Here is a 27,016-nt window from a genome sequence, read left to right as displayed (position 1 = left end):
TTTTATAGCAAAAGGAATATAATATATGGATGTTTGCAGATGTTTTGCAGATATAGGTCTCTTGTGTCTATCTCTACAAAATTTTCACCTATACAAATTGTCAAAAGTATAGCTCACTGAATTGATCTACACTATACACTAAATCAATTTTATTCACTTTACTAATAGATATTGTTTGAAAGAGGCTGCTTTAATTCAATTCAATTCATTTTTTAAAAAACAAAACAAAACCCAGGAGATTGTGCATTCTAGTCCTGCCTTAGGCATGAAAGCCAGCTGGGTGACTTTGGGTCACTTAATCTCTCTTAGCCCAACCCACCTCACAAGGTTGCTGTTCTGAAGAAAATAGGAGGAAAGAATATGTTCATTACTTTAAATTACTTATAAAGCAATGAAGGCAGGATTAACAAAATCTAATAATAAATGAAATGGTAATTCAGAGAGCTGAATTGTATAAGGATCTCTAAATTGAGCACAATAATTGTGATATTCTTGTATCTGTTTACTCATATCTCACCTTCTTCCTACAACTTTAAGAGGTACCAACATCACCACTGAGAGAAACTAAATCCCCTAATTGTCACCATCACAAATTGCTAGTAGGATAAGTGTTTTACATTTAGGGTTAGATATGTATGCTAGAAATAGGTTCCTTCTGGTTCTAATGATAATGCTGACATTCAAAGTCATTTCTAATATAAACATTGAAAAACATTTAAGAATGCTCAGAGTGAATAGTATAGTGTGTCTGCATTTTCTGATATGAATGGCCAATTCCTCTCTTTCATTGTTCATTAAGCAACATGATCATTCTTAGTGAGAAAAAGGGATGCATACAGATGAAGCCTAATGCATCCATTGCTTTTTATTTTATTAGCATGCCTATTAAGAGGGATAGATTGTTCCTCCCCATGAAATAAAAAATAAAATAACAAAATGAATTCATGCATCAAGACATTCCTCAAATGTTTTCAAATGTAAACTATTTTTGATCTACACTGATGCATGAATGATAAAACGAATATACAAGAAGCCAGATAGAAGGATGCCAGTACATATGGCTTCAAAACAACTCTAATACAGAAAGAGATAATGGGAAGCAATACCAGATCTTATTATATGGTATTCATTTTGGCCAGTTCTTGTAGTATCTGTTTTTATTGATGTTCCTTGCGAGTTAGTCGATGCTTTACATTCTACAGTATTACTTTGTTCATTCTGCTTTTTATGTAGCACCTTGGGCCTTATATATCAAAAAGAGGTATATGCATAATTTATGGGAAAATACATTAAACATTTCATTGCTTGCTTATTTACTTCATTTGCAGAATGTAAGACATGACCTCGGGATTTTTTTTCCTATCCTAATATTGGTTATAGAGCATTTAAGAGAGCAGATTTGTTCTGATGTCCAAGGTTGCATACACAGAACAGAACAAAACAGAATAAGAGATTGAATTCCCTTCTTCCAGGAAGCAGTGGTCCACTGTATCAGAAGGCATAAAGCAGTCTTCTGTAGATAGGAGATGAATCAAAATAGCTGAGCAGAATTCACCATAAGCACAACCTGGGAAAGAATGGCAATAACAGTAGTTTGGGGTGCTATTTCAGGTGCAAAGCCATGTCAATAGATTGTGTGTGAACATTAGATTATTTCTCTAGATGACTGCAGAGAGATTGAGTTTTTGTTTAACACCTAGTGGTCATCCTTATCAATATTAATTAATTTGATTGTTGCACTTCAAGCAGCCACCTTCCCACTCTGCTCACATCTATTAGGCTACCTGAATCAAATACCTAATTTCTTCCTCTGTTCAAATGTCAGCCCTATGGAAGCATAACCAGTGGCTTTTTTTTTTTACTTTTAGATCCAAGACAGCCACCATCTCTACCTTTAGTATATTTACATCACTGTTTATTCATTCAAAGGTGGAACTAATTTGCATAAACAAAGGAATGACCACAAGCATTGCCTTCCTCCTTCAAAATGCATAAAACAAGATTCTGGAACTTTAAATCCGTAAGCCAAATGATGACAAGAGAAATAATACTAAGGTATTTGGGGGGTAATTATTCTGTAAACTGGGAATCTGAGTCTAAAGATTTGAGATGAATTAAGTTAATCATATGACTGTTGAGCAAATCTGGCTTCTCTCACTGGCTTTGCTGGTTAGAAGCCCCCTGGGAAGGTGGCAAATGACCAACATGTGACCCTGAGATGCTGCAACTATTGTAAATACATGCCAGGTGCCAAGAACCTGAATTTTGATCACAGGGATGCTAGGATAATCATAAATACAAGGAGAGGTTGCAAATAACCTTTTTTGCTGCTGTCAGAAGTTTGAAACTGTTGTTAAACAAAAGGTTGCAATTTGAGGAGTGTATCATCCCTGCACCATTCTTTGGAAAATTTGAGAGCAGGACGTCTCTTTGTCAAAGCTTCTTGCTTTTCAGGAATTAAGTGGAATGGCTGGGCTACACAACGGACTAAATTCTTTGTCAGAAGGACACTAGGGTTTCAGAAGAAAGCATGCAGTAGTACTTAAAACTTTGCATACTTTATGAATTTCTGCATAAATATTATATGTCCTAAAACAGTGGTTCTCAGCCTGTGGGTCAGGACCCCATTTGGGGTCGAATGACCATTTCACGGGGGTCACCAAACCATGCTGTCTGCCATTTTTTTCCCTTTTCCCTAGCTGTCCTACTCCCTCTTATTGGTGGCCACACCCACTTGGGGGTCACCACAACATGGGAAACTGTATTATGGGGTCACGGCATTAGAAAGGTTGAGAATCACTGTCCTAAAAAGCCCAATTAAACAAATGAGACAAAACCATATTTGTTCATTTATTTACTGAAGAAAATGAGCTGTTCCCACTGGATAGTTCAAGGAATATTTCTGCAAAGCATTTTATTATTTCAATAGCAGGTTACTTAAAGTAGAAATATTTTGTCCTTTCCACCCATCTATTAACGCTCCCAGGTATATATTGAACACATATTCAATTAAGCGCTAATTAGTAATAGCTTATTAAAACCAATTAAGCTGAGTTATCAGTGATGTTAATCACTTAGAAGTTAAAAATTCAATCCAAGTCAGATAGTCTTTCCTGCAGAGATTATTATTACCAATCATGACAAATTAATAATGAAAAATTGAGATCAAGCGAACAAATTAAAATCTTTCCCAACAAAGATTATGAACTCCACTTGCTGAGCTCAATTACAGAATTTGATAAAAGGAAAATATTTCTACTAGGCTAGGTATGATGTAACTTCATTATAGAGTCAGCCAGGAAGAGGACACAATTTTTTGTTCTGTAAGGGCTGGAGTAAATACAATGAAGCTTAAATTACTTAGGATTTATTTCCCATTGATTTCAAAAGGTCCAGTACAATGGGCCAAATCCAAGATTTTTGTACTATATATACAATTCTCCTTGAAAATTAGGGCTTGGTTCTAATTTTATTTATTTAAGCTCAGAAGCTAAACAGAGTTAGTTCTAGTTAACCTATAAGAGCAAATTTAGTAACCTTTCAGAATTACAACAGCACTGAAAAAAGTGACTTATGACAATTTTTCACAGTTACAACCTTTGTAGCATCCCCATGATCATGTGATCAAAATTCAGATGCTTGGCAACTGGCTCATTCTCATGACCATTACTGTGTCCCAGGGTCATGTAATTGCATTTTACAACCTTTTGGCAAGCAAATAAATGGGGAAGCCAGATTCACTTAAGAACTGGGTTACTAACTTATCAACTGCAATGATTCACTTAACAACTATGACAAGAAAGGTCGTGAAATGGGACAAAACTCACTTAACAAATGTCATAACAACAGAAATTTCGGACTCAGTTGTTGTCATAAGTCAAGGACTACCTGTACTTTGAAAGAAGGATGCCAACTCTGCTTCCACATATTAGAATAACAGAACCCAAATGGCACTTTATTAGAGTATACCTAAAGTTAAAGGATTCCTCACATATAGTTATCCAATATCTGCTTTAATATTTTCAGTAAAGGGGAAATGCCTTCCTAGTTCTACTGTCAAACGGCTCTAGGAAACTTCCCCCCAAAAAACATACTCAACCCATATTATTAAACAATATAATTATTAGCAATGATACCATCTTTATCCAATGGATGTGTGGCATCCATACTATCCTGTCCTTCTTCTATTTACAGTATATGGGACAGACAAGTCAGAATCTGTGCAAAGAAATAATAGTACACAGATGTGACACCAAAGGGTATCAACATTCAGAAATCAGTGGGGAGGGTTTTGAAAAGTACTCTGCTTCTAATCTGAAGGTCATTATTCTACACATGGGATATGCTGGAAGGAATAGCCTTCAAATAGCAATAACATACTTGAATTTATTTTAGAAATTTTGATTGACATTGTTTAGTTCTCAAAGCAGGCTAAGTAAAGGACTTTAGCATGGTTTAAAAAAAGTAGATTATTTTATCACTAGTTATTATTGGATAAAGAGATGCTATTCATACTATAGCACAGTTTAACATAGAATTTAGCTACACTGCAGACCTGGTATTTTACGGCTTTTACCTTGATATTTAATTTATTTTCAAATTATTTTTGCACTTATCATCCTAGTTATATTCCAAGAAGTACAAGGAAGAATAATATTCATATAGATCTCTTTGTTCTTTCCTACTAGTTTTTTTCACTGTTTTGATTATGCTCTTTCATTGTGTTGCTGTTGGTATTGCAAGAGTTTAATTTTTTTTTATAGGGAAGATATGATTCCAGAAGCCCAAATATAAATTGAGAGAGAAAGAAACAAAATCCCAAAATATTGCCTTTGCTTGAGAAATATATTTGTAGACTAAGTAATGCAAGGATAACATCTTTTTTGTGCAGCCTCTTAATGGCAAGGGAATTAATGCTGTTATGTTCTTTTCTGATCCTGAGATTATAACATGTGAAAGGAAATCACAATGTGGTTTATTATTATCTAATTCTCATAAGATACAGTACTGGATAAAAACAGTTGCATAGTAACTAAATTTTCCAATATTGCTGTAACAGCATGGGAGATGTATGTCACTGCAACTCTCACGTGACCAAAGCAACGACAGAAAGATCATCATTTCTGATTCTGAGAATCTCTTTATAACAGATGGGTGTAACATATTAACATTAGAACTGAAAATAATAGGAATTCATTTGAAAGAAAATATATCCACACAAGCAGATTTGCAAATCCGGTCTTTATAGGTTTATTTTTCAGATACACTGATATTTCATTGCTGTATAATAATATGTACTAATACCGAATTACCACCATAAAGCAACCTTTAAAAAAATTGATTGCAAAAAAATAATGTCCAGAAAGTATCATATAGTTGTTTTGAATCTGAATAAGATATCATCATTTGACTTATTCTTACCCTTTGTTTAGTGCAGAATAATTATTGAGGCCAAGATTGCATTTACAACTGTATTATACCTACAGAAAAGGTAATGATTATAACATAACAATTTGCCCTGCAGTTATATCAGTAGTAGAAAACCTTTTACACCGATCTAGCTAAGATTTGGTGAAAATATTCAGTGAAATTCATGTTTGACTCATGTAGCTGTGATCAAATTATCATAGTCTGTTTAAATAATTCCATGTAAATTTCACTAAGTTATATGTAGTTCAGTATGACATGGGAATAGAGAAAATAAAATTAAAGCCTCAAAAGGAAACTGATAAGGGGATCAGTTCCAAGATACTAAATGTATCTCCAATAAATTCAAGTTAAAGTGTAAAGATTCAAATATAAAACTAAAACCAAATCATGCTTCACAAAGTACAAACACTCAAAATGCTAGAGCAATATAGTATGAGATGTTATTTTATTAGTTAGTGGATTTGTAAACCCTTGAACATACACACAGCTTTAGAATAGACAATCGTAGTCATTTGATGTTTATTCATCAAACTTTACTTAAGCAAACAATGCCACAGGATAAGGTATCATCCCAGCTTCTGTCTAGCTTAGCATTTCTCATTATACAGGTAATCCTCAACTTACAACCACAATTGAGCCCAACATTTCTGTCGCTAAATGAGACATTTCTTAAGTGAATTTTGCCCCATTTTATGACTTTTCTTACCAAAGGTTGTTAAGTGAATCACTGCAGTTGTTAAGTGAATCTGGCTTCCCCGTTGACTTTGCTTGTCAGAAGGTCGCAAAAGGGGATCTTGCAACCCCAGGACACTGCAACTGTCATAAATATGAGTCAGTGGCTAAGCATCTAAATTTTGATCATGTGACCATAGCGATGTTGCAAGCATGAAAAACAGTCTTAACTCACTTTTTTCAGTGCCATTGTAATTTCAAACGGTCACTAAATGAACTGTTGTAAGTCAAGGAATACCTGTCTATGGTTTTGATTTGCCTGGGCAGATATACATCTGTACTTTTATCTCTTTCAGAAGAGCACTGTTTTATATTTGCTGGACTTCAACTACCACATGGGAAGGACCATGGTAGATACAGGATAAAGCTTCCAGGTACAGATATCTCTGAGATATAAATGACATGTCCAGTGCTTAGTTTTAACATACAGGTATACTGGCCAATGCCCTTCAAAGTCCTTTCATAAAAGAAATCTATTAAACTTCAAGAAGGATACTTGATAATCAGCATTTTGAAGATAGCAAGCTAAGCATTCCTCAACCTATTTTTTATATATGACATATCCACATATAGTAGGTAAGCTTTGTGTCTGATTTATGTATGGCTTTAAAATTGCTTATATTTAAGAAAAATAATTGAACTTGCTTGATCCCATTGGTTTTCCTTAGAAACAGTTCAGCAGTCGCTTAGAATTTGTTGAAATCAGTGATACTGAAAAATATAAAACTCTGGCTGGTTTGTGTTCTTAATTATATATCCTAATTCCATTATTTGCTATAGAACCATCCTACAATTCTCACATTTTCACAATCTTCTTGATTGGTCGTGCAGGATAAGAGGTAACCATAGGTTTTAACTGTTCTTTTTATACTAAAAATAGTATCTTATAAATACCAAAGTCAGTAATATTAAATATTAAACACATTTCTGATAAATATGTATGAATCATTCATATAACCGTGAGTAATTTTTATAGCGCTTACTTTCTGGTGAGTAACAGCATTCAGCATTGTTAAGCTTGATTAAGCAAATTTAATTGGCTGTACTTAATGCATTCTTGCAAATGTGAAATATTGCACTTAAGTATGGTTGTTAATCTTTCAATAATTTGTAAGAAATAAAATAACTAACCATGAAGTATTAATCTAATAGTCTACTTGCAGGAGTGACCTTTTCTGTTCCTGAGAGTCACGTGTTTCAAATACTTATTCTTTAACAGCTGGGTAATTATATTCAGTGCCTATTTATCTAGAAGAAAATCTTACAAACTAAATTTCCTCACAAGTAAAGTATGTATAATAACAGTAGAAACCTTAATGTGCTTCAGTTATCTGTATTTCAGCTCTGAAAAGTCCAATCCAACATGGCCAGTGGCAAGGGATTGTAATAGTTGTCATGCTACATACTGACATGGTATTAGTTTGCTTATCCTGGTCTTAGGATTAACCTTAAATAATTATATATAATTACACAACTGCAGATTAGGGAATCTCCCCCATCTTTCCTCTGCTTTCCTCGCGTATGCAATATTCCAGAGAAATGGGGCGTGTATGTCTGTCATACGTTTAGTTTCTTCTTTGCAATATATTTTTGTTAATTCATATCTACTATAATTAATGGCACTTATATTTCTTTCATTACATATTTTGTATATAATTCTAAGTACAATTTATAATAAAACCAAGTCTGTTGTTACTGTAAAGGTTTTCTTGTGTTGCACTGAATGTTCATTTAGGCTGGGCTGGACAACAAATATTCCTCTAGATGCCCATTATCTCACACAAAACCCATCCAGGTTCACTACTCCAATGGAGTTTCTTTTTTATTTTTAAACATTCTTTTAATTAAAGAAAAATGAATAGAATGTTGATTTGCTGCAAAACAAAACATCAATCTCTAGCACTATTTTGTTTATAAAGTGGACTCAGTGGACATTCTTGTAAGAACAAAACTGGTAAGTGGTTGCAATCTGTGGCTTCACTGGAAATGTTCCCACTTGTGTAAAAAAAAAAAAAAAAGAACTAACCTGCAGATGTAAGGAGGTAAGGAAGATTCTGAGCAATAGAGGCCATGTCAAGGAGCATTTCCACTAGCTGATTTTCTGAAAACTAGATTAACTGACAGCATACCCTATAGCAGCTAATTTGTGAATGGGCAAGTCTCTTAAGTTATTTTGTGTAAAGTTCATCATACATCATTTCAAAACTCCCAAAGTGCCCAAACTATCTCAGATGGACACACATTGTTTAGACACTCTATACAACTATTTATAATCTCTGCTACCCTCATGCATCAAGTTTTCCTCTGAAGCAGGAGATTTCCCTGTGTAAATCTTTGAGGGGATATTACACAGAAATTGAGACTTTTCTTAACAGAGTATGTGTAGAAGGCAATGTAAAGAAAGAAGTGAGATGAGCAAGTGGGCTTCATTATCTCTCCTTGTGAAATAGGGAGATTCAGATGCTGTCCCCTGAAGGAGGAAAAAGGAACATTTTACAAAGGAAAGAGACTAGGAATATCACAGTGAATGTAAATAAAACTAATACCCTTAGAAGGTTAATGTTATCCTTCTGTCCATATCCAGGCGCAACTGGTAAATCCCTGTGACTGCATTTCAGTCAAGAAATATTTCAGTATCCAAAGAGGGGAAGAAGGAGTAGGCAATTGCCCTACTCCTTTTAAATGAGCATTGCAATGTATGCTTTAAAAGTGCGGAGCTTTATTTGCAAAGCTGCAGCTGCCATCTTGACCTTTTCGACCTTGCACAGTCATGCCTGATAGCTGTCTAGCAGCAGATACTCTTGAAGGGCCCTGATTTCTTGTTTATGAATCAGCAATTTATGGAACTCTTAATTCTCCTTACAGACTTCCTTTAAATTGTTCTTGTTGTTCATTACATTTCCTTTTTTTCCTGTATAAATAAAATCTTAGGTCAGCATTTTAAAAAATATTATTTCAATGATATGAAAGTTTTTTTAAAAAAGTAAAGTATATACAGCTTGATTATGTTGATTTAGGTAAAATGAGGATCATTTTCAGAGAGCACAGTGCTTTGTAAAGCCCCATTGACCACATTAGTGCTTGAATTACTTCATGTGATTACAGCCGCCATGGAGATGCTTTTGTTCACTCAGTTCTAAAGAAGTTAATTATAACACTAAAGTCACCTATTTAGATGACAATCTTTCTTTCACACTCAACATAATCTGCCCTTTCTATTCACCTTCCTCTGATATCCCTACAGGTTCCCATTGGATCCAATACAACTTTTGTTTAGATAGAACTGTACTGACATAGTCAAAGCCATTCCAAGGGTAGTACTTACTAGTTGTTTAAGAAATAGAAGTTAAATTAGCACAGGCAGCAACAGGGTGGGAATCTAGTACAAAGATAGCCTGAGATGCAGCAACTGCCAGAAATAATTTCCAGAGTCTAAGGGTCAACAAATATAGAAGGCCCAACAAAGAAATTGTCAAGTGAAGAGTCTTTCACCATTTTGATCTCATGTGATTGATAGCATTCTATACTGTTGCTATTCCAGCTGTTGCTATGCTGATATATCAGCAATGGCTTTATATATCACAAAAAGATGGCTAATGATGCTATAAGTTGCTATAAATCACAACTGAGGAAAAAGGCCCAGGAACTAGCTACGCAGAATTAAAGGCTTTTCAGCCCAAATTCTTTGAGCTCATCTAGAGCAAAGCTGCAAGCATCTAATAGATCCCTTACACAGGAATAGGAAGCTACCCAGACATAGGTTAGATTTTTAAACAAGCACTTTTAAACTTAATAATTGAAAGTCTGCATTCTCTGAAACTAGTATTTTTTACGTCTGATTAAGACTCTCAGAATTGTAGTTTTTTTTATCTATTAAACAAACATATTAAAGAATATTTCCTTCAGGACATTTGTATTCATTTCTCAGCTGCAATATTTCTACAAGAAAATAGGTCCTTGGAGTGCTCCAGAATTTCCAAAATGAGCCCACCAAAGGAGACAGTACATAATATAATACTATTATGCATTATTTGTGCATTTCTCCAAATAACAATGATGTCACCAGGAAAAATAATACACAACATTAATAATGTGATTTCAGTTTGCATAAAATTTAAGAATCCCCATGCCAAAGTATTTTATTTTGGTTATTGATTAATTTTATATATCATAAAGCATAGAAATAAAATAAAAGGTAAAATAAATAAATAAAATCAGGTGGAACAAAAGACAGTATGAATGAAAATGTCTTTGTTCAGTTAAATCCCTTGAACAATAACAGAGTTAACACAAAAGGTCATAAAATGCACATACTTGCAATGTTATGTTATGCTCTTCGTCATTTCTCCAAATTGAAAAAAACAAATGGTGATAAACATATGTATGTTAGATTGATACATGTACATGAATACACAAATAAAAATATTTTGCCTGATTACGTTATATAAAATTATTTTCATAGGTGAATACTAGGAAAAATAATTGAACTCTAACAAGATACAGAACATTGCTTCTGGAAGTTGTTCCAACCCCTTTACTAACAATAGCCTATACAAATATTTCTGTATAATAAAGTGTTGATTTTGTCTGCAGGGGTGCTTCTTCTCTCCCTTTTGGGCTGAATCCATGAATGCTTATGCCTATGTATGTTCAGCATCATGATGAAGATTCTAAGTACTCCTGACTAGGAAAAGGATGGCTTGAAATGCAACATTCTGAGCAGCTACCCGATGACCCCTCCCATACGAACACTCCTAGGGGAATGTTTTGGAAATATTCATATTATTTTGAACTCTTCTTTTGCTGGATTCTCCCCTCACTCCCAGCTCCTGTACCACATACAGTTTATTTTATTTAGTTTTCTGAAAGTTATTCTCCTGAAGGACAGCACTTACATAACTTCTTACCAAGATTCTGTTAGCTGAAAGAATAAAATGATCCATAACAGGACAATTACAGAGATCACATGTTTTTTTTAAAAAAAAATCTCAGGGGTACAAAATGGGTCATACTAAACTGCAGAGTGGAAAAAAGAAAATCAGAGAGGAACTGCAACTGAGAGATGTGCTTATTATACACTGTAAGATATCATTAAAGAGAAGAACTTTCCTCCTTTCTTTACCTCACATAATTTAACCTTCTAGTTGCAAATGGTCATACAAAAAAAAATGCTGACTAGAGGATCTGCCTCTAAGATCCTAAGAATGAAAAACTACTACTGATTCACCTAACAGTCCACAGACGATGAGCTAATTATGAGGAAGATTCAGAGGCTTCTAATTAGAATGAATGGCTTCTATTTTTCCAGTTTTATGCTTACTGCCAATATTTCAGAAATAAATAGTTTCAAAAAGAAGTCTGAACGGTTGTGGAAACCTTGATGGCACTGAATAAAACAAGATGCTCAAGCAGTAAAACAATTTCAGTCAAGTTAACACAGAAAAGTAAAACTTCTGTACATTAGTAATAGAGAATACTGTGATGTAAATTTCCCTATCATGTTACTTAACTGGAAACACAACTTTAAATGTCATTTATCACAAGAATCAAACCTTTTATAGTTCAGAATACTATGAATAAAAGGATGGGAGACAAATGGCTGTGTTGACAGGAATTTTTTGAGCTGTAGGGGTTTAGCCTTATGTCGTTCTCCTTCCATAGGTATTTATGAAATGATTCGTAAATCTATTGTTTGTGCAAACCTTATAATACACAAACACTCATTCTTGGATTTTTATACACTATTTGCAATATTTCTTATTGTAGGTCAAGAAAAGATCTTTTGGGAATCTCATAATGCTTTCATTCACAGGGTTTAAATAGCTTTTGCAACAATAGTTTGAAGTTCAGATGCCAGATTTTCAAATATTCATCTTAATTTCAAAAAACCTTTTCTTCATTTTTCTACCAGAATGAAGGAAAAGTTTTTATAATTACATTTTAGCACACTTGATTTCCAGAGTGGGGACATATTGTTCTGTTTCCATTTCATTTTTTATTCTTTTGGCCACCTTAGGAATAAATGTTTGCTAGATGTATACAAGTATACTTGTCTGTCATTAACCATGGATTATTCAGTTAACTGAATTCCTGGCTTCACACAATTTTCTCTATTATAAATGAACCACACTGGTTAGTTGTGTTGTAAAAGTCAGGCTGCATCGTCAGAGATCATTCAAGACATAATTCCTCCATGCTGTACCTCCAAATAAAATTTAATAAAATTTTAAAAAATGAATACTACAAAATCAAATTATAGTAAGCATACAGTAAAATCATATAACTCATGATGTTAACGCTTCAATGGGAAAAGCATTGAAATTTGAAGTTACCATCCAGTTTCAAAGTTCCTGGATGGTAATTTATTTCAAAGCTGTAATGAGCAAAAGGAATAACCTTGAAGAAGAGTCCTAATCAGTTGAGTCAAGGCCAAAACTGTAATTTGAGAAGGCATCTCAGACAAGATCCTCTCTAGTTCTCATGAAAATAATGTGGGAGGAGCAGCAGGAGAAGCCTATTCAGACTTGCAGGAATCTATTACTATAAGCTTATAATAAAGGTACCATTCACTTGTAATGTTTTTTGTTTCCTAGACCAGTCTACCTTGGATGACTGATAAAAGCAAATATATTACCCATCTTTGGTTATGGCATGTTGGCAGGTGAAAAGCATTGACAGAATCAGATGATGCTGGGCTTTTACTATACTGTGACTATCATATTTAACTGGGGAAGAAACCATCAGATGAATTCTACTGCTAATTAATATAAGAAACAAAACAGCAATACATCATCTCTAATATATAATATATTGCTGTTCTTTTATTATACTCACTGAGAGTTGTTTTTGTTGTGGCAACATAAAAATATGTTAAATATATAAACAAGCAAATAAATAAATACAGTGCACTAATACAAATTTGCAAACTATTGATAATTTCAGAGGGAAAAACTAAGCCAAAGACACTCAATACATTTTGTGAACATTCAATAGAGTCAAAATACACCATCAATTTTGATTTTTCAATGAAAATGCTGACATACTCATTTTCATCCCCCTACTTTTTCTCTTTCCTTTATTAGTCTTGGTGTATTACAAAGCCAAATCTGAGTCACTGTGTAGAATCTATTATTCTATTATTCTACTTTCATATGTGACGCTTCAATTCACTTGGATCCCCATGCAATAAATCGACGAGGAAAGAAAAAAGCATTTTATAGAATATAAAAAAGGTGGGCAAACAATTTAAAGCTGGATGTGCATCATTTTAATGGAGGATCTTTGTCTTTAAATTCTTGTGCTGGGGCCATATTCCAAATAAAAATTTGTTTTAGTTTTAACTTATATTTAATTAAAATTAAGTTACCTAATAAGATTAGTTATGTATTTACCTAATCATTTTCTTGTCTTTCATATTAAAAATATAGTTTGGTAGAAATTTACCAGTGCCTCTGAAGATCTTATTCTAGGCTTTTAGAAGATACATGCATGTTGCATATCTCTGTTTTAATAAATAATAAATTTAACCATTCGACATTGCATTGGAGCAAGGTGCAGTCAGCTTGAGAACCCACCAGGTTTTGCATGGCATAACAAGGGCTGCACTTCCAGAATGGGTGAGTGGTGGTGTGGAAACCAGTATTCATTTCAGAAGAGTGAGAATGTTAAAAGATGGGTGCTATGGCATAAAATCTGAAAGGCTTAACACATTTCTAAAAAATTGCAAAAAAAACCCCAATCATTTTTGGCTCTGTCTATTTGAAGACATCTTTCTTTTATACTATTTTGGGAAAAAAAAGTATTTTCATAATAATATTTTGTTCACACTGTTTCGGTGAGCCTAAGTGCAGCACATATATGCTGAACCACTTTAATGTTAATCTATCCAAACATCCATGGCTCTTCTTTATTTGGCCAGTTATAGGAAACAGTTCCAAAATGTTCATTATGACCACTCCATTTATATTTTCACAGTGTGGTTCGACTATGAATGAGATGATAACCAGCTTCAGCAAGTTTCCTACCTTTGTGTTTGCAGACTTCAGTAAAGGGAAGGAGGAAGGGAGATGGGGAGGGAGGGAGGGAGGGAGGGAGGGAGGGAGGGAGGGAGGAAGGAAGGAAGGAAGGAAGGAAGGAAGGAAGGAAGGAAGGAAGGAAGGAAGGAAGGAAGGAAGGAAGATCTGAAAATTCTTAAACTAATCATGCCATTGATGTCATTTATCATGCAATTTCCATTCAAAATAAATATCACAAATGCTTTTCTGCATAATTGTTTTAATAATGATTTATTACATTAATATTGTCATCCAATTACTAGCAACACTTTTTAAGTTTTAATGACTCAAGAAATGCCATTTTCTTCAAATATTGTTTTCACATTTGGGAAGGGTTAAATTAAGAATATGTTTTTAATATCTATGCCTAAATACTGTAACTTGTGAAAAGCAAAATGTACTAAAGGAACACATAAACATTAAAATGCAATAACAAGGTAAAGGCAATAAGTGAGCAACTCAGTTTTAAAGGAAAAAATGGAACTCCAAAGGATTTCTATTCAAGCAAACCAAGAAAGTTTCTTTTTCCTGTAGGTAATGAAAACTTAAGTGGTTAGCTTAAAAAATGTTTCAGGCTGGAAAGAAAGACATTTTAAATACAAAGCCTTTGCTGTTCATCAGACAATACTTCATGTCATGGCTATCTGCACATTCATATGATCTTCTAAAATTCAAGACTATTTCCAGGCCACTGTTTCAAGATGTTTGATGCAAACAGAAACTCAGTAACATATGTTAATATAGGCAAATATGTTCTCTGTAACATTCTAGTACAGTGTGGCAGTGCTTTTTTTGAAAAAAAAAAGGTGCCGGAACTCACATCTTGTTTCTCTTTTATTAAAAAAATAAATTTAACATAAATTTACCTTTCACACGTAGTCAATCGCTGTAGACACACTCACACAAATCAGTTGTATAACAAAACATAACAGTCGCCACCCACAGTAACCATTCAGCACATGACCACATGACCAACCACAAGCCAAGCAGTGCCACAAGCCAAGAAGCTCCATCACAATCAATGCGGACGAATTATGCATGTATCGGACTCGACACACAACCAGCCTGCATGAACCATTTTAATGATTTTGGTGCCGACCTGCTACGCTCGACAGGGTGATTCAAGTCAACGTAGACTGAACATCAAATTGTGAAAAGTTATTTTTAAAACTTGAAAAATCCGTCGAAAAAAGGTGACAAAACTCTGTTCCAGTGCGTTCTAAGACAAAAAAAACCACTGGCAATGTTGACTTTCCACTCCAACTTCATGGTGACCCTAACCCTAACCCTAAATGGAATTTTCCTCCAATGGGATTTTCCCATTTATTTTACCAGGAAACATAGATAGGGCTGCCTAGAAAACTCAGTGCCCTCCTAACCATACCCAAGCACTCCAAATTTGTTGGCAATGTCCATTTTGCTCTATGGGTTCATGGTGACCTAACCCTAACCCTAAGTGGAATTTTCCTTCAATAGGATTTTCCCATTTATTTTATCAGGAAACATAAATAGGGCAGCCTACAAAAGTCAGTGCCGACCTAACTATCCCTAAGCACTCCGAATATGTTGGTGATGTTCATTTTGCTCTCTGAGTTCATGATGAACTAATCCTAATCCTAAATGGAATTTTCCTCCAATGGGATTTTCCCATGTATTTTACCAGGAAACATAGATAGGGCTGCCTAGAAAACTCAGTGCCCTCCTAACCATACCCAAGCACTCCAAATTTGTTGGCAATGTCCATTTTGCTCTATGGGTTCATGATGACCTAACCCTTACCCTAAGTGGAATTTTCCCCCAATGGGATTTTCCCATGTATTATACCAGGAAACATAGATATGGCAGACTAGAAAGGCCCGTGCTTTTCTAACCATTCCAAAGAAATCCGAATTTGTTGACAATGTCCATTTTGCACTATGACCTAACCCTAATCCTAAATGGAATTTCCCCCCAATGGGATTTTCTCATTTATTTTACCACGAAATATAGATAGGGTAGCCTACAAAAGTCAGTGCCGACCTAACTGTCCTTAAGCACTCTGAATATGTTGGCGATGATCATTTTGCTCTCCGAGTTTATGGTGACTTAATCCTAACCCTAAGTGGAATTTTCCCCCAATAGGATTTTCCCATGTATGTTACCAGGAAACATAGATAGGGCAGCCTAGAAAAGTCAGTACCTTCTTAACCATACCCAAGCACTCCGAATTTGTTGGCAATCTCCATTTTGCTGTATGGGTTCATGGTGACCTAACCCTAAGTGGAATTTTCCTCCAATGGGATTTTCCCATGTATTTTACCAGGAAACATAGATAGGGCAGCCTAGAAAACTCAGTAACCTCCTAACCATACCCAAGCACTCCAAATTTGTTGGCAATGACCATTTTGCTCTATGCATTGTGACCTAACCCTTACCCTACATGGAATCTTCCCCCAATGGGATTTTCTCATGTATTTTACCAGGAAACATAGATAGGGCAGACTAGGAAGGCGAGTGTTTTCCTAACCATTCTAAAGAACTCCGAATTTGTTGGCAATCCTAATCCTAAGTGAAATTTTCCTCCAATGAGATTTTCCCATGTATTTTACCAGGAAACATAGATAGGGGTGAATAGAAAGTCCCTTGCTTTCCTAACCATTCCAAAGAACTCCGAATTTGTTGGCAATGTCCATTTTGCTGTATCGGTTCATGGTGACCTAACCCTAACCTTAAGTGGAATTTCCCCCAATGGGATTTTCTCATTTAGATAGGTTTGAAATTACCTAGAGATGAAACAGAAATAATGCATATAAGAGAGAGATAAGTAAGAGAGAGAGGGAGGGAGGGGAGGGAGAGAATGATGCAGATGACTTTATGGTTAAGGTATGATTAGAACTCACACGTTGTTTTAACTACATTGATTTTTCTTTAGGTGTACATTTAATATAAAAAAATTGAAACATCCTGAATAATGGAACTTATAGGCTTTTTCCTCACCAATTCTTTTTAGTTTCATGGACAGATTTAAAACATCTTCTATGACAGCAGTTCTCAACCTGTGGGTCGGGACCCCATTTGGGGTCGAATGACCATTTCACGAGGGTCGCCAAACAACGCAGTCTGCCATTTTTTTCCCCTTTTCCTTAGCTGTGCTACTCCCTTTTATTCTACTGGCTTTTGAAAGCCAATAGAATAGACTCTCTTGAATAGAGTCTAATTCTATTGGTTTTCAAAAGCCAATAGGAATTGTCCAGGCTGTCTCTGCCCTGCTGAGCCCACCAAAAGTCCCATTCTGCAAACGGTGCTGTACCAGTTGAGTAGTCCTCGATTTACGACCGGTTAAGTAGTCCTCGACTTACGACCAGTTGGGGGTCGCAGCATTAAAAAGGTTGAGAACCACTGAGTTAGACAATTACATTTGTATCCCTTAAATTATTTTCACTGAAGGCAGCATTTCTGGTGCCTATCATCTCAGTTTGGCATTGGCTTAAGGACACACAGATGCTATGTGCCCTTTGCCCATATTCCATAGTATATTATTCAGCTTTTACATTTGTAGGAATGAAATAAATATTACAATCATTCTATTTTATGTCAGAAGCTCTTGGAAAAGGAATGACATCAACTGGATGTTCACAATATAATCATAATATATTTGGTACAAACTGCTTAATTTAGATCTTCAGATTACTTCTTGTGTCTTTTCAACAGGTGACAGTATAGCACAACCATTTATAATTTTTCCTTGCAATATGAGTCTGACATTATTCTAAAGGAAATGGTAGCAAAATTGACTAGGAGTGCATGATTTCAGCCCTTTTTGACATCATCTTTGACATCTAAGCAGCTATTTGGTTTTCTGGTTCTTCACATCATAAACATCACAAGCTAAATAATTTAATTTTTGTAATCCCTGCTGTATTCTTCAAGATGTCATTGCTAGTTTTTCAATTGTCTGTTAGTTTTCTATTCTTGTCTTCCTTCCCCAAAGGATACTCCAATATATTCCATTATGGGATATTCTTTTCCACTAGAAGGAAAATATATAATTGGATTTACTCTGAAAGTCATTTTTAAGTTCAAACATGATATCAATATCAGACTCATTTCCAGTTGTGTCACATGTACATTAGCATCTTCCTGTTTTTGTTTTAAATTCTAGAATGCAGATGGAAGGAATGGTAAATTTCTAGTTAATGCCCATTAATCATGTGCTTATCCATGTCTATTCGATCTGTTTTTATAGTACTATGAAATCTTTCCAATTTTATAAAGTCACATATAGTTCTGAATTTATACAAATATATTTCATCTAATTATTAGCATTTATGAATGTAACCATGCTTATAACGAAATAATGCTTTATAAATTTTAGAACTGCATCACAAATTTCAAAGAATCATATCAACATAATTTAAAATTCACAAAAATCAGCTTCCTTGAACACCTCTAATAGGTCCCCATTCTCAAAACCAGAAACAGAATGGTCAGCTTTTTGTTGACTCAAAAGGGCCTAGAATTTAAACCTTGGAAGAAACATCTATATTCAAAGCCTGGTTCCTATGCTTTCTCTTTATGTACGATTTTTATTTTGTCTGCAATCAAGTAACTTACTTAGCTAACTATTCCATATCTGGGAATGTCTATTCTAACTTAGTCCTTGAAGGGTTGTAATTTCTTACTGAACTTATGCAATGCGATGCACAGAGATATATGGAATAGAAAGTTTGAAAGGTAACATTTACATAATTTACATTTACATAGTAAATTTGTATATCTCTTTTGAGTTGAATGCTTGATGCCTTTAATTTGATAAGGTAGACAAATACTTTGTGACATACAGTCAAGTAGGCATAGAAATCACTGGCAGAATGGGAAGAAAGAGTATATTTATTTCTGCAAGGACACATTTTAATGAGAATTTGAAGTTTTCAGTGGAGTTTTCATACCAAGCATGACAGATTATCTCTATTAGGTTATAGATAACTTATTTATTTTATGGACATTGGAAGGATACAAGTTAGATATAAAAACTCTCTTTTGTATACTATCCCTTTGAATATGAATCATACATAACTATTTTTGAAGTGGAAAAAAATGTATGCTTTTCATATCTATTATTGTCTATCCATTGTGCATCAAACTCATTTGTTAGACACTAAGCTTTTCAACTGTAAAATCATTATTGGGCTGACTGCTGATTACTGTATGTGATTGCGAATATGGTTTCCTGAGTTTTTTTGATGACTCTTAAATACATAGTTTAGTACTCTGTGCCATTGATCACAAAGGTCTTTAGAATGTATGACCACACAGTAGCCTATTCTATAGTGACTCTGATTTGCATCACTGCACTGGTTCTGCATCACATTATCTATTCCCAGGAAGCTTTCTTAGGCTGAAATTTCTGATTTTTGTAAAAATATGTATGAACTTCAGTTGCCAGAATTCTCCATCCAGCATTGCTGAATTGTATATAGAGAAGTCTGTGTATTTGGAAGGTGCATGCAATAGAGAAGTTATAGATACAATAATATCATCTAAATATCTACTTAATATGGTTGCATATGTGTCCATTTTTATCATTATGCAAATTATTAAAATGCACTATGATGTCCCAATGTTAGCATTTTGTATTTATGTCATAATATCACACACAAATGCACAAAGGATAGAATTTGCATTGTTTTGTCAGTTGCCCTCATTCGCTCCCTTCACTCATCCTTCAAAGTTCATATATTCCTACAAGGATTTTTTCCCCTGTCCTGGGAAATGCCAAGTATTGAATTGGAGGTTTTTCCATGCAAGGCATGTATTCTGTCACAGAGCTGTAAGATATTAGCAGCCAGAACTGAAGAGTTGCTATTGAAGCCTAAACATTTATTATCCAGGAAATGTTAATGAAATATCATGTATATAGAGAATAGAAAATTATTACATCCAAGGTTATTTTCTGTCTTAGATAAAAGATATGATTTCTGGATCACATTCATGACTAGAAGCTTGTGAACACCACCAAATAATGTGGTTGAAATTCAAATTCAGGTTCTTCAAGCAAAATGAACACCCAGCACAATTGAATATCCATGTTTCCTATCAAATATTTTACACCTTTTTTCAGATACATCTATATGTGTGCTCCATACATGCATACAGACAAGGTAACCATATTGCAGACCCCATCTGTTAAAGAATTTTGACTGGCAAAGTCCAGGAAGAAAGTCTTCTCTACCATTGCCCCTATTCTCTGTAATATTCTCTGTATATGTATATAGTACGTATGATGCATATGTATATATATATCTCAATTCCAGAGTGTCAATATTCAGAGTCCATTTATCTTTGCAGATGCCTTTTTGGAGGCAATGCTTTTTATTTTACATTTAGTTTGGTCTTTATAATACCTACATTTCAAGTTCTGACAGTTGTTTTCACCAGGGAAGAAAACAGCAGCAAGGGAGGCCATGCTTGATTTCCTGCAAAACAGATGCATAGTGAGTCTCATATTGCCAGCAGGGTTAACCTGAAGCCAATGCCTGAATCATTCTCCAATAGAAAAAATAGATTCCATCTGAGGTCTAGGGTTCATTGCACGGTTAAAATTACAAACCTTTAATGAACTATTTGGCTAAAGAACAAAAGTGGTCTTCTAAGACTTGTGGCTTTAGCTTCCCTGGTTTATCCACATATCTGAATTGCATTGCATTGATTGAAACCTCTATATTCTAGTGCAGATTTGCTCCAATATAAATCTTTCAGGAACATTACTCACAGGAGAACACTGACTAGGATGTCCATATGGGAGGAGAGGGATGGAGAGAATGGCAGATTGAAAGCTGAAAGTTTATGACTGAATTTGAAGAATTGAATCAAGCTGATTTTCCAAGTGATAACTATCAATAATTGAATGATTTAACCGAATTCATTTGAAGCCAAATTTCACACATTTGTCCCATTCCTGTTGCACAATCCATGCATTTTTCTACAACTATTTGTTTTCATTTATTCACCAATGTGCAAGAACAATAATTTCTTCCAAACTGTTCTGGAGGGAAATATAAAAATTGTAAATGACTGCTGCTGGATTCGGTAGTTCCATAGACAAGGTAATACACTAGTAAGTTGAATTCAAACATTGGTCTGACGGGCTGCAATCATGGTGGCATGCCAGCAGAATTCAAAATTGTATGCAGCACTCTTGTGGTTGTGCTGTATTTCAAACCTCTTGTTGAATGGCAATGAAGAGAAATCTGTTGCAAATAATGCCTTACACTAATATCAGAATATTATAAGCTTTACAAACAAGATATCAAACTTTAGTGCTGGAGAAAAATAGAGAAGATTGATTGCTACATCTATTAGCTATAAAGTCCTGGAATAGATAAAATGAACTATTAAAATTGAGCATAGTGTAGAGATGATGGGCATGATAAAAAATCCCTCCGATTTAATATATAACTTGCAAGTCGTAACGGGAGACTGGCTAAAATATTATTATATTATACATGCATTGCTAAAGCCATCTAACAATACATTCTAGATGGCACACAACAAAAATAACAATAACAGAAACTATACAGCTTTAAAAAATAACCCTGTGTATAAAATATAAAATGATGATCAAACGGGATTATGAAACCACCGAAAAAGGACTACACTCAACTGGACCCACATATTTAGATGAAGCCCAGATTTTAATGGCTTTTCTAAAGGCACTCGGAATATTACTGTGGGAAGGGGAAAGAGAGAGAGAACTTTCCAGTGCACAGGGATAACCACTAAAAAAGCATGCTTCATAGGTCCCATAAGATGGTATACAAATATTCTTGAAAGAAGGAGATCTTGCAAATACCTTGGTCCTATGCCATATAGGGCTTTAAAGGCCAGCATTTTAAATAGCACTTGGAAGCTTATTGTAATCAATGCAGCTCATCATTCATTAGCACTATTACTACATAAGTAGCTGCACCCTAACTATCTGTGTCACTGAATCAGGACCAAATGAAGCTTCTTGTCCCATGTAGACCTCATTGCAGTATCCCAGGAGTCTCCAAACTTGAGAACTTTAAGACTTGTGGACTTCAACTCTCAGAATTCCTCAGCCCAGCATGGCTAGCTGAGTTATTCTGGGAGTTGAAGACCAAAAGACTTAAAATTCCCAAGTTTGGAGACCTCTGCAGTAGCCTAATTGGGACATTACTTCAATACTATTCATGAAACTGATAAATAAGATACAGTTTTGCAAAAGCCCCCACTGACTACGGCTGCCACCTGCTGTTTCAGCAAGATGACCTCCAGACTAAGTCTTAGAGGGACAAAGCCACTCCATCCAGATTCAAAGATGGAACTACTTCACTTGCTGGATCTGAGGGATATAGAACCTTTAGGTACCCCATTTTGGTGGCTTGAGGTGCAACCTCTTTCTCAAAGTAATAACAATATCAAAACATTGCCATTTTTGCTTTGATGATGATGATGATGATGATGATGATAATCTAAGCCAGCCTGCATTTACAACCATCATCCCCACTGCCCTTGTTGCTCCCCAGCTGACTTTCATGGTCTTTGCCTGCTTCCCCTTTTTTGGGCTCACTATCCTAGCCAAACATCAATTGCATTGCTTAGCGATAGAAATTCTGGCCCCAATTACTGTTGTTAATTGGAGACTAGCTGTATAATGTGTTTATTGTTCTTGTTAGATAGGAGGAGGCTATGTAGGAAAAGCAAGTAACTCTTATGTGTTTTTCTTTTCTTTTTCTTCATTAAAGGATTAGAGGTAGGGAAGTGTGGCAGCTCCCTTCAATCTTCTGTCCAATTTTGGTGGCCTACTTCTAAGTCAGAATTAGAATTTGACATATTTCTAAAAGTTGCTTCATACATTCATTCATTTTGCAAACAAGGACAAGTAAGGTTTGATAGATGCCTTTACAAAAATCCTCAGATTTTAATGGCTGCTTGAGAATCACATTTAGATTTGTCACTACTTTGTTAGATTTTTAATGATGTAACAAGTTTGGTATTTCACCCCTTTTTCCATTATGGCAAGAACAAAATTATTGTGACTAAGAAATATTTTTAACATCAAATGTTGGCTTGCCTCAGAATACCTGCAGAAATTAACTTCATATTAAACCTCTTACCTTAATTCAAGGTGTCTTTAAACTATATAAATCTGGACATCAGAGACTCCTTATTTATGTCTTTAAGTATTCATATTCTGCCTAATAATGAACTCACAGTGCAAAAGCTGAAAATATAACATGGAAGCACATGCTTCAGATAATAACAAATCTCATCATATAAATTGCAAGGTGGTATCTAAAATTCATCCTGACTTCTCAACCCCAAGCAGGGCTCCCTTTACACTCTAATTCAGAAAACAGTCTGCTCAAAAGCTTCCAGAAACAACCAACAGGCTTGAGATTTGAATATTAGGGCTCAAGCCTTTATAGTCCTTCATTTTCTAAAACCTTGTTTAAAACAGTTCTTCGTTGCAAGGTTACTATAGAGCAGGGCTTTTCAACCTTTTCACCTATTGTACCACTTTTAGGATATGGCAATATTCGAGTACCACCTAGCAAGGTGTCAAAAACTTCATGACCAAAAAAAAAAAAACCTGTTCAAAGTTGCAATTGCACTGAAATGACCATTTTTCACACTTATGACCATTGCAGCATGCCCAGGGTCATGTGATTTACATTTGGATGCTTGGCAACTGATTAATATTTATGATGGTCACAGTGTCCCAGGGTCATGTGATCCTCTTTTGCAACCTTTTGACAAGCAAAGTCAATGGCAGAGCTGCTGGTGGCCAAGTGCTAAGGTGGGATTTCCTTTCCTCCCTCCCTCCGTCTTTCTCATGCCCACCTCCTTCTGAAGGAAGAATTTGAACCCCCCCCCCATATTTTCTCTCATCCATATATTCATCAAACAAGGAAAAGCCTCCAGAGACAGAAAAGACAAACTGCTGAGTGAACTAGCTTAAAAAGGCACATTCCCCTTTAAGAATTAGCTACTGGCTAGAAAGGAAAGTTAAGGAGCACAGCCGGCACTTAAGGAAGAAAAAAAATGTAAACAAGTACTGGCTTCCGGCTAAGGCAGCCTCCCCAAATGGCTCCATTCATAAGTAAAGGAATGCTACAGGCAAAATCCATTCAGGAGAAAAATACTTCAAAATCCCTTGCAGCAAAGATTTACAGCTAACAATAGCAGAGCAATAGAAGCTAACAGGAGACATCAGCCATCAGCCAAATAGAAATTGCCAAACACTCCTTAAGAACACAAAGCCCACATTGCACAAATCCCAGAACTTCAAAGTCACAAAAGCACATAAGAATCCTTCCACTCTCCATCTCCCTCCCTCGTGCCTCACCTCCAGCCATTGCTGTCTTTTTTCATTCCTCTTGGACCCCACCCCACCCCCACTGCATTTCTTGCCTGTTTGCTGCTGCAACACCTTAGCAATGCCTTACATTTCCCCAGAATTATACAACTGTCCTGCAAAGCAATGCAACTACCTGAAGGCAGTTCAAGAGGTGCTACATCTGTGCCCTGCACTTTTTAGTTATTATGGGGGGACCAATTCCGAATGCCTTCACGGGCCCACATAACCAAGTCTCCAAAATTAGGGAACGAGCATTATCAGGTAAATATGAAAACCTTTATGTGCCAATATAACCTCCACAAATATTTCATATTATATATTTTGGTTCCCTACACACAGAATTCTGGTTATCAAGTATCTGAGATGTAACAGGGCTTTTTTTGTCATAGAATGCCTAGAATGGAGTTCCAGCACCTTTTTGGGATGGAACCTTGAGGGTAGGCAAGGCGGGTTGTATGATGTGTGTGAGTTCTGGCACCTTTTTTTTTTTTTACAAAAAAAAACACTGGTCTTGAATATGCTCTTTCTGATGATGGATTCATTAGGTTTTTTTTAACATGCGAAGTTAAGAGTAGAGTCCAGATAAAGAATGCTACATTAGTATGAAAATTAAAACTCTGAAAGAAAACAGGCTTCTACATTGATAACCTTTCAATGTTTATCTTTGCTTTCGTCCAAATCACATGGAAATTATGGTGTGGTTTGTCAAGGAGTTACAAAATTATTTATTTATTTAATATGACATAAATTACCATATCATTTGTTACACTACAAAGTATCACAATTTCTAAATCTTCTAGAATTATCTCAGTCACAAATTTGATAACACTTTTTGGGATGTTATTTTCCAGTAATTATAAGTATTTGTTTATTAAAATAATGCAACTACATTAACAAATCTTAGTTACCAATAATAGAAATTTCCTTCCTTCCCAGTTTGATTTGCCTAACTGAAATTAAATTCCTTCCCTACCTTCCAAAGTAAACAATAATCCAGTTTCAAGAATATATAACATTCTTTTCTGTGATTACAACAAGCAACCATAGTCTAACATTCAATCACACAGGGAACACTTAAATGCATTCCAAAATCTGAAAGACACAATAATAGGCCTCTCCCAAAACTGCTCCCCAGCATCTGGCAAGAACACTTAAATGCATTCCAGAATCTGAAAGACAGAAAGGAATAATAGGCCTCTCCCAAAACTGCTCCCCAGCATCTGGCAAGCAACATTCATATATGACTGAGTGTTTAGGGAGTGCTGTTTATGATTCAAGAAAATAGTATAGAACTGTCAGTGGTAGCCACCAATAGCTCACTCTGCTGTGAATGTGCCTAGTCTCCTTTGAAAACCATTTATATTGGTATCTTCACATCTAACAGATCAAGAGTAGTACAACATTGGCCTGTTCAACTCACCAGCCCTCTTGGGTATCTAGCTCAAAATCATATCCCTTTCCTGCTACAGTTTCATAAATTTTGCTTATTAATAATTGTTTATTGCCGGGAGAAATATCAACAACCTAAGATATGCAGATGATACCACTCTAATGGCAGAAAGTGAGAGTGCAAAAGGAAACTCAACTAAAGAAATCATGGCATCTGGCCCTCTCAATTCAAAAGTTGGCTTGAAACTCAACATTAAGAAAACCAAAATCATGGCATCCGGCCCTCTCAATTCCTGGCAAATAGATGGGGAAGAAATGGAGGTAGTGACAGATTTTATTTTTCTGGGCTCAAAGATCACCTCAGATGGGGACTGCAGCCAAGAAATTAAAAGACTCTTGCTCCTGGGAAGGAAAGCTATGGCAAATCTAGACAGCATACTAAAAAGCATAGACATCACCCTGCCAACAAAAGTGCGTATAGTCAAGGCCGTGGTTTTCCCAGTTGCAATGTATGGCTGTGAAAGTTGGACCATAAGAAAGGCTGAGCGCAAAAGAATTGAGGCCTTTGAACTATGGTGCTGGAGAAGACTCCTGCGAGTCCCTTGGACTGCAAGGCGTTAAACCGGTCAGTCCTAGAAGAGATCAACCCCAACTGCTCTTTAGAAGGCCATATCCTGAAGTTGAAACTCAAGTACTTTGGCCACCTAATGAGAAGGAAGGATTCACTGGAGAAGAGCCTAATGCTGGGAAAGATTGAGGGCAATAGAAGAAGGGGACGACAGAGAATGAGATGGCTGGATGGAGTCACTGAAGCAATAGGTGTGAATTTAAATGGACTCCAGAAGATTGTAGAGGACAGGAAGACCTGGAGGAACATTGTCCATGGGGTCGCGATGGGTCGGACACGACTTCGCAATTAACAACAACAACAATTGTTTATAGTTTGTTAGATTTATATCCACCCTTTTATTCAAGAACTCATGGTGGTATTCATGGCCTTCTTCTTCCAACTTTTCCCCATAGCAAAAACGCTGTAGGTTTAGCTTAG

Source organism: Crotalus tigris, unplaced genomic scaffold (genome assembly GCF_016545835.1).
Source record: "Crotalus tigris isolate CLP2741 ecotype Arizona unplaced genomic scaffold, ASM1654583v1 scf7180000019944.6993514239:2294586, whole genome shotgun sequence".
In the NCBI taxonomy this organism is placed as follows: domain Eukaryota; kingdom Metazoa; phylum Chordata; class Lepidosauria; order Squamata; family Viperidae; genus Crotalus; species Crotalus tigris.
The sequence above is the reverse complement of the archived record's forward strand: the minus strand, read 5'-3'. Positions refer to the sequence as shown.